This window comes from Hyperolius riggenbachi, chromosome 2 (genome assembly GCF_040937935.1).
Source record: "Hyperolius riggenbachi isolate aHypRig1 chromosome 2, aHypRig1.pri, whole genome shotgun sequence".
NCBI classification, from domain to species: Eukaryota; Metazoa; Chordata; class Amphibia; order Anura; family Hyperoliidae; genus Hyperolius; species Hyperolius riggenbachi.
The window spans coordinates 496,954,200-496,968,445 of record NC_090647.1 but is presented as its reverse complement, the minus strand read 5'-3'; the positions used below and the strand labels follow the sequence as shown (position 1 = coordinate 496,968,445).

General features: G+C 46.1%; 1 protein-coding gene across 1 annotated transcript in view; it reads right to left on the bottom strand.

Annotated features, from left to right (window-relative positions):
• MRPS6 (mitochondrial ribosomal protein S6) overlaps positions 1-14,246 on the bottom strand; it is a 97,758-nt gene that overhangs the window by 68,795 nt on the left and 14,717 nt on the right. The gene's annotated exons all lie outside the window — the stretch shown is intronic.

Sequence of the window (14,246 nt, the reverse complement as noted above, 5' to 3'; positions counted from 1 at the left end):
TTTTAGTAATAACAGGGCAGTATAAGCTCGCATATAAACAGAGATCCCTCTCCTTCAAAAATTATATCAATTATAAAAAGTCTAGGTGTATACTGGGGCCTTCCACACCCTACAATGCAAAGCTAGGTTTAGGAAGCATAGCAAACATATCATAGTTACCTCGCTTGCTCCATGTCTTCCCATGGCAGTCCTCTCAGGCTACTATTCACCACCACCCCCACCCCTTATTGCTGAGGTCAGTGGAACACAACAGAACACAGGGAGAAGAGGAGATAGATATGAGACACCCAGGAGGACCTTTATTCAGAGCCATAAGAGAGAATTCCAACATCTCCTGCACTGAGCTCTGAATTTGCAAGGGAGTCATGAATGCCCTTATCTGAAGGATGTTATGCCTGAACTACCAAAGTAAAATGTCAACCAAACTGAAAAAAAGAACACAGATACTTACCTATAGAGAGTGAAGGCTGTGAGTCCTATAGAGCCTTCCCCTTCCGCTCCTGGTGCCCTTGTTCCAGCGCTATCACCACCTTTGGCAGTATTCAACCGATCTGCCGCCACGTGAGACTTTGGAAGCCCAAGTGCTCCCGAATACAGACAGCTCCATACTGCGGGCTCACACATGCATAGTACGGAGCAGCTCATCTTTGGGAGCTCTCGGGCTCCCAAAGACTTTGCGAAGCCTCATGTGGCGGCAGATTGGAACGAGATAACAGCACTGGAACGAGAGGACCGTGAGAGGAATGGGAAGGCTCCAAAGCTTTCCCCTCGCCTTAGGCAAGTAGGTTTGTTTATTTTTTTTTTAATTCAATTTACATTGGCTTTAAGGATGCAATAAACAGTTAAACACTACCATAATTATGAAGGAGTAATTAGGTGAACAAAGGTTTCCTGTAGTGACTGGCGCCACTATCAAGTTTGGAACTGTAAGATACAAGAAGACAAGGTAAGGTCGCAGTATGGAAATGTGCTGTGGAGCAAGGTCTGGTCTCACCTGTGTTTGGCGGTCGGTGAGAGAGAATACCAGAATTTAGGCATGCTTCCCGCTAAGTCGACAGGAACCAGAAATCCTCAAGAGCAGTCTGCATTTCAGCCATCGAAAATAGCTGGACAGGATGACTGGCTGTAAGAATCAGCTACTGCACTGTGGAGGAAAATCCACATCAGTGGGGCAACATTCTGAATGAGCCTGTGTACTCTATGGAGGCCATCATGGCTGCAGCATAGTAGCAGTCCTGTCTAGATGGATTTATAGCCAAAGCGAAGACTGCTCCAGAAGATTGTTGGCTCCAGCCACCTAGCATGTTAAAGGGATGCACACCAACATGATGGTATTCTCTCTCACCAGTCATCAAACATAAGGGAGGCCTGACCTTGCAGGGAAATTGCTGCACAGAATATTCCCATACTGTAAGCACATCTTCACTGTATTCTTGTAATTTGGGCGAATAAGGAAAAGTATGTAAGCTGAGTTTGTGTGGGGGAAGTATGGCTTCACTTATTGGGTACTATGGTTGAACTAATAGAGAGGGTATAAGTGATTAGCATTGGTATTTAAATTCAGGTTTATTGAAATCGGGAAACCAGAATTCGCCCATCACCACACTTCAGCACCCAGACATGCGGACAGGGGAAGGTGGAGTTCATTTATTTGCACTACACGTTTGGTTTCACGTGAGTCAAATGAAGCGCAAACAATTAAACATCCCCTGCCCCGTCCACTTATCTGGGTGCTGAAGTGTGGTAACGCGCGGATTCAGGTTTCTGAATTTCCACAACATGAACTTGAACACCAACAATATAAGTCAGGCTTGTGGAGTGGACAATGCTAGGGAAAAAGTTAGTGGCCACATTTGTTTTAACCCCCAAGAGAGTTTCTCAATTGTGTATATAAAGTATATCATTTTTGGATTCTTTTTGATGAGGACTTTCCCCTTCTCCCAAGTCCCACATAAGAAGTGTCTGCCATTCCCGCAACCATATTAAAGGTTATCTATTGCGTAAATATTTTATTTAGAGGTACAGTAATTGGTAAAAAAAATTAAAATGTTAATTTTTTATAAAGCAAACTTGTTGTTATTAAGATGTGACACAGCGGTTTAGTGTAGTGTCTGTAGCTGGTGGGTGTAAGGGGTTAGTGAAGTGTACTGTAGTTGGTGTAGGCAGCAGGGGTCAGTGAAGCGTAGCGTAGCATAGCTTCAGAGGTTAGTGTAGTATAGCTAGTGGGCATAGGGGTTAGGGTAGTGTAGTGTATGGGGGTTGCAGGGGTAAGGGAATCAGTGTAGTAGGAGTTGGCGTAGCTGGTCAGTGTAGCTTAGATAAACGTCGTAGGCCTCGTTCACATCTGCTGCGCTGAAAAACGTGTGAAAGCGCGTGGTAAAAAACACATGCGCTTGTGCGCGCTTTAGTGCGTGTTTGTGCGTTGTGCTTTTTTAAAACGCGTTTTGCTTACTGTAGCAGCAGCAGCTGTCAATAAAACTTTGTTTTTGTATGTAAATGTATTTTTTTCTTCAATTAGGGGTAAAAAACGCATGCGCTTCTATGTGTTTGTACGCGCTTCTGTGCGCCAAAAAAAGCGCACCCATTCACTTGCATTGATGTGCGCTTTACAGCTCAGTGCACAGAAATGCATGTAACACTACGTTTTTGTAACGCTGAGCGGCGCATAGATGTGAACCAGCTACATTTAGTTACAGGGGAAAATCAATACCTTGCTGATCGCCCAGGGCAGTGCGCTGTGAAAAGCGCACAGAAACGGCCGATATGAACGAGGCCTTAGGGGGAGCGGTCCATAAGACGCCCCTGCACCACAGACGCACCTAGGGTTATATCCCCCCCCCCCCCCCTCTAAACCCAAGTGAGTCTTATACGTCAGTGTCTTATGGGTCAAAAAAATACGAAAAATGCAAACAACTGTTGGGACTAATAGGAGGGAGCTTTTGGGGTGGGGGTGTTATTATTCTACGATTTATAGAAAGATCAGATTACAGATAATGTTGATGAGGATGATGTTCCCTAAATGACTCAGCAGTACAGCGTATAATTTGTTATTTTCAGCATATCACTAGAGCAGCGATGGCGAACCTATGGCACGCATGCCAGACCCGGCATGCGTAGCCTCATCGGCAGGCACGCCATCGTTGCTGCGCTATGTCCCGGGAAATTTAACTGGCCGAGGAGTCTAATAGACGCCGCTCCAGTTCATAGCCCGCAGCCCCTCTCCAGCCTGCAGGGCTATGGGAAGATGGCGTTCGAAGCCCTGCACTGGAGACTATTTGTGTCTCCAGTACAGGGCTTCGGGCGCCATCTTCCCGTAGCCCTGCTATTGCATTCAGTGCAGGAGACTGCAGGAGTCGTCCAGGGAGCTGCGCGCCAGAGTCCGGCCAGGAGAGGAGACTGTCAGGTGAGTACATTTTTTTTTGCAGGTGAAAAGCTGCCCACATTGCGTTTATTTTCTGGTGAAATGCTGCACTCATTGCTTAGTCTGGGGTAACTTGCTGCATTTATTATTTAATGGTCATAGTTGGCTATATTTACTGCTTTGGGGTTACGGTATACTAATAAATAGCATCACACAGTTTCTGCACACTCATGATACGAATCCTCGTTTCACTACATCATGGTGGAAACACTGCTTTCTTATGCTCGCTGTTACATCATTACATTAGCTCCACCCATACAATGTCATGACCACGCCCATTTTTCCGCACGCACCCTCCCTCCCCGCGCGTTGAACCCAGAAGAATCTGGTCACTGCAGGTTTGATGGCCTGGTGTTTGTCATCTCTTCTGAGGGGGGGTGTCATTTTGTTCAAAATGGCGTGTTGGCACTTTACAAGAGACTTTTGAGTTGAAGTTTAGGCACTCAGTCTCGAAAAGGTTTGCAACCACTGCCCTCGAGTGTTCTCCACAGAATTTTCCAGCCGGGTAGCATGAAATAGTAGCCAGGTGGCATGAAAAAAAATAGCCGGATGGGGCGAGATGAGAGAATTGCCTCTATGTGCAACTCTGCTTACAGAATAGGAGGAGGTTAGCCGCTGACAGCCGGGTGCTCACCCAAACTAGCAGGGTGGAGCACCCGGCTAAAAGAGCCTTTGGAGAACACTGCATTATAGCACCAATACACACTCACACCGCTAGAGTACAAAGACCCATTCAGAAAGTTGTCCCACTGACACTGCTATTCAGAGAAGATTCTAGCCAGGGGGCTTCTGCTCTATTCCTTTTTAAGTGCACCCAAGGTTGTCAGTAGCCTGATGAGGAAAGAGCGTCCTTAGCAGGAAAAGCACTCCCGCAAAACACCCCCTCTGGAGTTAGGAATGCCCCTTCTCCGCCTCTCCATGCATTGTTGGTGTGCTTGTGTTTTTTTTTTCAATATTCTCCGTTATTCAATAGAAAAAAAATACAGTATCTTTTTTTATTAAAAAACACATGCAAAATGCATAGGTAGACATTGTATGCAAATCGCATGCGATTCACATACAGTAAGCAAAATACATGGCTAGTTGTGCAAAAAGCAGAGATATGCATTTTACTATGTGACTCAGATTTCTATTGTGTGCAATAACGCTTGAGTTTTCCACACTTTTGAGAAACGCTGGCGATTCTGCAACGGGTGCTCCCTGCCAGAACCTGCTCCTCAAGAGTTTAACTTCTCTTAAGGTCACAGAAATAGGCAGTACTGCTTTCCATGTGGCCAGGCAGAAATCCAGTAGGCTACAATATTAATAATTACTGTATATACTCGCATATAAGCCATACCCACTTTTTTCTCAGAAACCAGTAAAAAGTTATTGACTCGCATATAAGCCCCCGCCCCAGTATAGCCTCCTCCACAGTAGCCAGATGTGCCCACAGTAAAAGTCAACCCCCCTCCCCATAGCCACAGTGTCCTCCCCAGAAATTATTTCTAGCCGGGTGGGATGAAATAGTAGCCGGGTGGCATAAAATAGTAGCCGGGTGGGGCAAAATGAGAGAATGCAGGGCCGGTGCTTCTGTGCACAACTCTGCTCACAGCATAGGAGGAGGTGAGCTGATAACAGCCGGGTGCTAACCAAAACTAGCCGGGTGAAGCACCCGGCTAAAAGAGCCTGGGGAGAACACTGAGCCAGATGTGACCCAAAGATCATACAGCTGTGTCTCAAGACGCCACTAGATGATGTTGTAGATAAGACACAGAGATTGCCACACAGGAAGAATCCCTGATCATTGAACAGCTGCCACGTTGCTTGCACGTTCCGCTCCAAAAGCCAGGGGGGATACAGGTAGCCTTGAGAAGCACACGTTGCACACCATGTTTCAGGGGATGGGGGGCATGGACAAAGCAGGGAACTAGCTAGCCAGAGCAGCATCACTAGTGCATAATCCTTACGCTCCTCTGCCAGTAACAAAATCTGCTCCACCATCCGTTCTCCTCCACTGACTCCCATATAAGCCGAGGGGGTAACTTTTCAGCACATTTTTTGAGCTGAAAATTAGGCTTATACACAAGTATATACGGTATAAAGAAACACAAACCGGAAAAAATATACCTTTATTTCCAAATAAAATATTGTCGTTGTCATACATTGTGCTAGGGACAAAAAAAAAACTTAATTGCAGTGATAGCCAGGACAAATAAAATGTGTGGGTTTTTTAAAACTACAAAAGACAGAAAATTGAGAATTAATTATTTTTTACAACTTTTCTCTTCTTATTGCCTTTAAAATACATGTAAAATAAAATTAATTATCTCAAAAAGGTGTCTTTCTTACAATTCAATAAGTGAACTGTGAGGAGTCTGAATGGTGCTTCTGGTGGAGGGTTTATACAAAAATGATTGTGTATGAGAAACCCCAAGATCCTAAATTATCCTAGCTCCACAAATCCTTCTACATTGCACCTCTTTAGGCATTCCCATAATCTGGATAGTTGTCTGCCGCAGGAGCCGCTTCTCCAGGAATCCTAGCCATTTTGTTTATGTGTAGTTTCCAACACCTGTAGCTCTGATCTGGCCAGAAAATGGAGTCACCTGATGAGACATCCTTTGCTGTGCTTGAGCAGCATGCTGCCATAGATTTTGCATGTCCTGCCTTTATAATACCACCACTGCTCTCATTTCCTCCATTTTATTAGTGATTGAGCAACCATCAAACTTTCATAACCCTACAGCAAAGCGGTCCTGAAGACTTTGTAGCCTCGGTTTCTGCTTACAGGTGCTTCCTGCCATGCCACACTTATTTCAAGATGCAATCTAGTACGGAGCTCGAAGGTACTTTGCCAGTTTTAATACCAGGGCATGATAGGTCCATTTGGAGGTCACAATCACTGGATGCCTGAGCTCTTCAGCTTGGCTCTAGCCCATCTATGATCAGAAGAAAAGAACGGTTTTCCCAGATAAACAGCATGGGAGGACAAAAGGGCCAAAGGTCCTCAAGGATACTTCCAATAACCCTTGGTGTTAACTCCAGCTCTATAACCTTGAATTTTTGGAAAGGCTGGGTCAGTCAATTCAAATAAATTGAATACTCAGACATGTATATGTATGGGTAATATTTACTGAAAACTGGCTTACTGAGACAGACAAGAAATTTTTACAGGAGGTAAAATTATCTCCACATACACTACATCACCTTAGCACAATGAGACTCGCTATATACAGATAATTGCTCAAGTTATTGTTCAAAATGCATGAAGTGACAAAACCTCAACAGTATCTTCCCATTAGGAAATGCTAAAATTAAATTTCAGTTCTATAATGACTTGATCATCCCCAAATTGGAAAAAAACAAGGCTGTGGAGTCGAGGAGTTGGAGCAATTTTGGGTACCTGGAGTCAGAGTCTTCAATAAACTGAGGGGTCGGAGTCGGATGATTTTTGAACCAAATCCATAGCCTTTGTAAAAATTAGACTAAGGAGTCGGAGTCGATGAGTCGGAGCAATTTTGGCTATGTGCCCATGTACATTCCTCATCACTACACCTGTGCTAGATGCACAATGAAAAGACCTGCCCAACACAGATCTATTGACGATTCCCAAGGACTGCACAACTTAAGCAAGGTACCTGTCAGTGCTGGACACTGTATCACAGTCTGTTATTCTGCCTTGTCAAAGGGGACCCCCTCTGTAGCCCCGAAACGATCGTAGGTGTGACGGTCATATGCCTATGTGATTTTTGCATGAAACAATAAATTGTTGGTTCCTTCAACCTGTCTGTGTGGGGACCCTACTTTGGATTACTGCCCAACACAGAGTCTGCTGAAATTCTTGCAATACGGATGTCCTGTAATGAAGGGTTTTCATTGGTTTCCATAAACTTGGAGTAACATTTTAGCAGGGCTGTTGAGTCGGCACAAAAATCATGCAACTCAGATTCCCCAGTTTATTGAAACCACCGACTCCAGGTACCCAAAATTGCTCCCACTCTACAGCCCTGAACGTTAGTATATCTTGGGCAAGAAAAATATTCAAATAAAATGCATGCGCTGAATAAACAAATGTATTATTTCACAGGTGTATCTCCTGTACTTATATGGAGAGCTAATCAATTTTTATGACCCTTTCACGTTTACCTTGGGTGGACAAGGATGGATTTCAGCAAGCATGCACAAGCAGAGCAGAGATTACACACTTATTTTACCTGAAGCATAAAGCCCAGTGCCGGAAGGGTTTTTATTTTAGCTCTGCATAGTGTGAGCCTCTGACTCTTCTATACGCTGCAAAAAAAATAAAAATAAAAGGATTTGCTGCTCTTCAACTTGGAAGGATTTCCCCACTTCCTGTTATTACAGGAATCCTGGAAAATTCTTGAACATGGAACAGCATTTGGGAAGGGGAACTACATCAATACACTGAGGAAGAGGAAAATAAAGATAAGGTTGTGCGTGAGTACTATGACCAATATACGCATGGTAATATAATAAGTTCAATAGTTTCACTCCCACTTCAGGTTCAGTCTAACTCTAGTGTACTGGTTAAGGGTTCTGCCTCTGACACAGGGGACCAGGGTTCGAATCTCGGCTCTTCCTGTTCAGTAAGCCAGCACCTATTCAGTCGGAGACCTTGGGCAAGACTCTCTAACACGGCGACTGCCTATTGAGGGCGTCCTAGTGGCTGCATCTTTGGCACTTTGATTACGCCTTGAGAAAAGTGGACTATAAAGGTCATTTGTCTTGTCTCTCTACTGAAAGTTGAAAGGTAATGCAATGCAATGCAATGCACTTCAGGCACAAAATGCAGCAAATGCTCCCTGTTTCGGGCAAAGTGCTGAGACCACCATCAAAATGCACCCACACAGGCAAAAAAAAAAGCAAAGAAATCAACTACCGTATATACTCGCATACAAGCCGAATTTTTGACCCCCAAAAAGGGGGTCAAAAGTTGGGGGGGGGGGGGGGGGGGGGGTCGGCTTGTATGCGAGTCTTCCCTGGTGGTATAGTGGTGGGTGGTGGGTGTTCCGCGCCCCGCTCCCCCCCCTCCCCGCTCCCCCCCTGGCCGCCACTGCTATTACCTGCAGGCAGCGGCCGCTTCCTAATCCGCGTTCCTCTTCTTAAACTTTTCAGCGTGTATCACAGCAGCGCGCCCGGCGCTGCTGCTGTGACGATGCAGGGGCAGGAAAGAGCGGTTCCCTTGGTAACGGCGATACAGATCGCCGTTATAGGGAGCCGCGCTCTTTCCTGCACTCTGCATCGTCACAGCAGCAGCGCCGGGCGCGCTGCTGTGATACACGCTGAAAAGTTTAAGAAGAGGAACGCGGATTAGGAAGCGGCCGCTGCCTGCAGGTAATAGCAGCGGCGGGGAGGGGGAGGGGGGAGCCGGGAGTACTACCTACCTATGCTGGGCACTATACTGGCTAAACTGGGCACTATACTGGCTAAACTGGGCACTATACTGGCTAAACTGGGCACTAAACTAGCTAAACTGGGCACTAAACTAGCTAAACTGGGCACTATACTGGCTAAACTGGGCACTATACTGGCTAAACTGGGCACTATACTAGCTAAACTGGGCACTATATTGGCTAAACTGGGCACTATATTGGCTAAACTGGGCACTATATTGGCTAAACTGGGCACTATACTAGCTAAACTGGGCACTATACTAGCTAAACTGGGGCACTATACTGGCTAAACTGGGCACTATACTAGCTAAACTGGGCACTATACTAGCTAAACTGAGGCACTACCTACCCATACTGGGCGCTATACTGGGCACTATACTGGCTATACTGGGCACTTTACTAGCTATACTGGGCACTATACTAGCTATACTGGACACTACCTACCTATACTGGGCACTATACTAGCTATACTGGGACACACTGGGGGGCTGCACCAATCCAGCATTTCCTACCCCCGGCTTATATGGGGGTCAATCATTTTTCCCAGTTTTTTCAGGGAAAAGTTGGGGGGTCGGCTTATATGCGGGTCGGCTTATATGCGAGTATATACGTGGATGTATGTGGAAAAGGTAACATTTAAAAAAGAATAGTAATCATGTCTGCTATTTTAAGATTCAGATAATATTACAGGCATATGAAGTATGTGTTATGCAAGAGTGTCCTTTAAATCCCCAAATCAGGCACAATTTTATATGCAATTAATAGGTCAGATATGATTTTCAATGATTTACCCGTGAAAGAGTTTTGCAAAAAAACAAACAATCAGAATAATCTGGTCTAAATTAGATTGTTTACTAAAATCTGTACCATGAATGGGCACCTTATTGTCGATTACCAGAGGAGACAGCCAATGAGATGCTGCTCACGACTACTGCACCATGTCATGCTATTGAATGTATATTATGGGGGAAAAACACTGTAAGGCCCAATTACACTATAAAATTCCTATCCTAACAGCATGCGCCGTGAGATTCATTATAACACAGGTGTCGGCTGCAATACAGCCAGTCAGGAGATCACGTGCGTTGTACGCTGAAATGCTATTGGACGCATTACATCACACCTTACAGGAACGCGCTCTTTACTGTGAACAGAGACATGAGAGTCCATGAATTTTTACGTTGCCATGGAGATCGCATACGATGTGCACTGAATCATAACAGACAGCACCACAAGAACAGGTGTATTCACTAAACTGCGGTATTACGAATAACGTGTAAACTCTTACCGCACGATGCGTATATTACATGCAACACCTTACACTCTATTCATCGTGAAATAAGGCTTTACGCACGTGTTCTGCTTACCGCAATTTAGTGATTATACCTCATAGTGCGAACAAGCCCTGAGACAAGGAGGAACACAAGGAAAAGCCTATTGCATCATGGGAACTGTTTGATTCCTGCTGGTCTGAGTCATTCACACATTAGCAAGCCACACAGCACTAAGTAACCAATCAGAAAACATCTTACATTATTCTGACTAAAGTAGGTGAAAGGTTAAAGGAGTTTACCTCAGTCAGTACATTCCCACGCTGGCCGCATACATTAAAGCATGTAGTGTCAGAGGAAAGGTTACCTTCAGTCCTGGTGGCCAAGTGGCATATATTGGGGCTATCTGTAAATGTCTTTGTCTTCAATGCTTGGCTGCTGCCTCTGTCAGCGCAAGGTGTTGAACAGTAGCTATAGAAACACTGATTACATAATAGCTCCGCTCACAGAAATGGATTATGAGGAATTTAAGTATTCTGCGTCATCTCAAAAACAAACAGCTTTGCAAACTCCTTGAGGCTGGCTGCACACCTAATAGTGGTGCAAGCACCGCATCTCAGAAATCAGTCTTCATATGGCGTACATATCGTGTTGTCGGCGAGTTGGGCGCCGGGAAAGCTGAATGACGGCTCTCCCGGCTGCCACTAAACTCCCCGGAGCCCCGAATGACCATTACGCGCCCCTCGCAGCATTACAATGCTGCTATGGGGCGCCTGGTTTCAGCCCCCGTCAGTGAGCTTCGTGCACCGAACCACCTGCTTCGCTCATATGACCCTGCGCCACAGTGCGGCTAAAAGGTAGCCCCTGCTGGGCTAGTGCCATAATCCCTGCTGGTCGTGAAGTAAGTTACCGATATTCCCATTAGTCCACGCTCCCGTTATGCACACTTGGGGCTCAATTTACAAAGCCGTGATAAATGCTATCACGGCCGTGATACGCTTAACGTGCGGGTTAGCGCGCGTACAGGTTTGCGCGCATAACAGTAAAGGTTTGCACGCATTAACTTTCCCCGTTCTCGCGCTAACCCATATGTTAGCGCGTGAACAGGAAAGTTAATGCGTGCAAACCTTTACTGTTATGCGCGCAAACCTGTACACGCGCCGCTAAGCTTATCACTACTTTGTGAATCAAGCCCTTGCTGCGTCGCCCACTGTCTTGCATTGCTGCATAATCTGTACGGCAGGCACAGACTATGTGGTAACGCGCTGCAGACTTTGCTTTAGTATTGCATCAATTTTGATACTTCTAGTGCACCGTGTCAACTGTGCAAGTCTCCAAAGACTTCCATGGCCCTTGCAGTGGTGAAGTGGCGCAGAAGAGTGGGGCGACGCAGCTTGCAAGTGGCCTCAAGGAAACCTTAAAGGGATACTGTAGGGGGGTCGGGGGAAAATGAGCTGAACTTACCCGGGGCTTCTAATGGTCCCCCGCAGACATCCTGTGCCCGCGCAGCTGCTCACCGATGCTCCGGCCCCGCCTCCGGTTCACTTCTGGAATTTCTGACTTTAAAGTCAGAAAACCACTGTGCCTGCGTTGCCGTGTCCTCGATCCCGCTGATGTCATCAAGAGCGCACAGCGCAGGCCCAGTATGGTCTGTGTCTGCGCAGTACACTCCTGGTGACATCAGCAGGAGCGAGGACACAGCAACGCAGGCGCAGTGGTTTTCTGACTTTAAAGTCAGAAATTCCAGAAGTGAACCGGAGGCGGGGCCGGAGCATTGGGGAGTGGCTGCGCCAACACAGGATGTCTGCGGGGGACCATTAGAAGCCCCTGGTAAGTTCAGCTCATTTTCCCCCTACCCCCCTACAGTATCCCTTTAACTGATAGAGATATGGGGGCTGCCATATTTATTTCCTTTTAAACAATACTAGTTGCCTGGCAGTCCTGCTGATCTCTTTGGCTGCAGTTGTATCTGATACACACCTGAAACAAGTAGAAGGCTAATCCAGTCAGAGTTCAGTCAGAGCACCTGACCCGTAAAATTTTTCAGGGTCTATGGCTAAAAGTATTACAGACAGAGGATCAGAAGGATAGCCAGGCAACTGGTATTGTTTAAAAGGAAACAAATATGTCAGCCTCCATATTCCTCTTACTTCAGCTGTGCACCCCCCCCCCCCCTCCCCCCAATAATACAGCAGATTAATTCACCTAATCAAACATTTACGCCCACTGGCTTCCGAAGAGCAAACGGTCTAAAATCACACTTCTCTCTATCAGTAAGCTAAGTACCTACGGAAAGATGGTGAACAGTCGTTCCCCAATCTTTCATTATCACGATCAGCATAATGCGGACAGGGTGCAAATGATGAATTATCGTTTGCAATGTGGTCCATCATGGCGATCACTCAAAACTAACAATCGTCACGGTTCGGTCGTATTTAACTAAGTTTCCTTAAAGGGACACTTAAGCCAGGGGAAAAAAAATCAGTTTTACTTTCCTGGGGCTTCTACCAGCACCCTCCAGCCGTCCCATGCCCTTGCAGTCCTTACGGATCTTCCTGTCCCACGTCGCCAGCTAGTTTTGTTTTCGCTGACAGGCACAACTGGCCTGGCCACGTGTATTTTTCATCGAGTTCCCGTCCACAATAGCGTCCTGCGCCTGTGCAGGATGCTATTGAGGACAGGAACATGAAGGATAAGCGTGGCCAGGCCTGCGAAAGCGCAGAAAGCCCACCAACTCCGTCAGCGAAAAACGAAACTAGCTGGCGGCTGCGGAACCGGAGGCTCCGTGAGTGAGTGAGAGCACAAGACGGCTGCAGGGGGCTGGTAGAAGCCCCAGGCAAGTAAAACTGTTTTTTTTATTCCTGGCTTAAGTGTCCCTTTAAACTATGGTTACAGGATAGCTTCTGGATATCCACTAGTGCCCGACCCGGAAGAGGTTGCCAGGGGGCATTTAGGAAGGAGATAAGGGAGTCGGAGGAGAAGGGGGGGGGGGGGTGTGTATGGCAGCAGGACAGCTTCCCATACATGCCTGCTCCCCCGTTTCTCCAAATATCTTTAGCTCTGGTATCCTTTAAATATTTATTGTACTTCCACAAACATATAAACTAGTCGTCCACACGATTTCTTGTATTTTAAGTTTAGAAAAAAGCATCGGTTGCATATGTTGTACCTGCTTATGAGTACATTTGAAATCGGCGCCGGTAGACTTGGGCGCAGGATACAGCTGTTATACGGCTGATCCTGCTTCTGCACAGGTCCGGGCCGTTTTAATTACTATTCCCCCTCCAGGCCACCATGGATAGCGGAGGAATGAAATAATTCGGCTTCCAGCGATTGCAATAGGAATGATTCCTATTGTAGTCTTTGGCTGCGCCCAAATCTAGAAGCTCTGAAAAGCACTGCTCCGCCTGCTTATACCCAAATGCAGAAACGTTAGTATCAAGGTCTGTGAGTGGCCTGCAGCGCTACAAGGCTATGCAACAGGAAAATCAGCTATTCACCTGTCCATACAAGACTGCCTGTTACTTCCTGCTGGAAGAGTGCTCTCCTAATCATTCCCCACACACTTCCTGTGAGGTACCAGGGGCCATTTCCTCATGTGGATACATGGGGAAGGCTTATCAATGCTATGATATTTTCTTCTTATTTCCTACCCATTTAATCACAACTGGAAGAAACTAATCTGCGTGCGTTCTGAGAGTAAAATCACTATTTACTTTTGCACTAGTTTTACATGAGAAATACTGGTGGAATGGTGCAAAACCGTCATACAAATAAGACATGGTTGATTGCAAGTCTAAATCTCATGCAAAGCTGCAACACTTCAACTGACCTGTCAGCTTGTACTGTATATATTGTTTAGGGCCCTTTTCTGCTAGCTGCAATCCGTTTCAAAAAGCCGATCGCAAGAGCACATTTACCCAGGGCTGTGGAGTTGGAGTCGGAGCAATTTTGGGTACCTGGAGTCAGAGGTTTCATAAACTGAGTCGTCGGATGATTTTTGAACCAAATCCATAGCCTTTGTAAAAATTACTATGGAGTCGGAAATCGAGGAGTCTGAGCAATTTTGGGTACTTTGAGTCGGTTTCATAAAATGGAGGGGCGGAATTGGATGATTGTTATACTGACTCCACAGCCCTGCATTTACCACTAGCGCAC